This window comes from Octopus bimaculoides, chromosome 20 (genome assembly GCF_001194135.2).
Source record: "Octopus bimaculoides isolate UCB-OBI-ISO-001 chromosome 20, ASM119413v2, whole genome shotgun sequence".
Classification (NCBI taxonomy): domain Eukaryota; kingdom Metazoa; phylum Mollusca; class Cephalopoda; order Octopoda; family Octopodidae; genus Octopus; species Octopus bimaculoides.
In genome coordinates, this window is record NC_069000.1 from 27,364,298 (window position 1) to 27,365,195 (window position 898).

Here is an 898-nt window from a genome sequence, read left to right on the forward strand (position 1 = left end):
GCTCTATACTGTGGTACGCCCCCCCCCCATTCTCACTTAACACTAAGAACTTAGCTAAATCTTTCTTCAAAATACTTGACTCTAACTTCCCCCGACAACATAAATACCATTCTATGTTTAACAGATCCACTTTGAAATTGTCTTATTCAATCACGCCTAGCTTCAAATCTATTATAGCAACTTCTAATAAACATAAACTCTCACTCTATTATTAAAACTCACACAACTATAACTATGGTAATACTAGCACTCAGCGCACGCATATACCTAACATAGACATTCATATACGTACACTGACACTCGTACACTTGAACACGACTATAATAGATCCCAGCCCACTAATATACCCAGAAATAATACTACTATATCCTATAATAATAACAATAGAGGGAATAATAACTACAACAGTTATGATTTCATTGATCTAGATTCTTCTACATCCTCATATAACATATCCTCCAACAATATTGCCTCATCCACCACAGAACCCAACTTCCAAGTTTCATCTACTTGTAACTGTTGCTCCGGGACAATCTGCCTGCTGCAAACGCATTGCGTAAGATATAACGTAATATATAAATGCACTGTAACCAAACTGCTACATAACTCTACAGCTGCATACATAGGTTCAACTAAAAATTTCAAGCAACGCTATGCAGCCCACCTTCACTCTTTTAGATATGACAAACACAGCAAATCTACAACACTAGCCAACCACATTCACCACCTCAAAAACACAAATATATATATATACGATAAATTTAAATATGGAAGAAATCTAGAAATACGGTATTGATCTCCAAATTTTGATTTTTTGTTTGATTTGTTTGTTTGTTCTAAAAGATTATTCCCTGAAGAAGTGTATGGCAAATTATATGTTTGACTTAAACTTGACGGT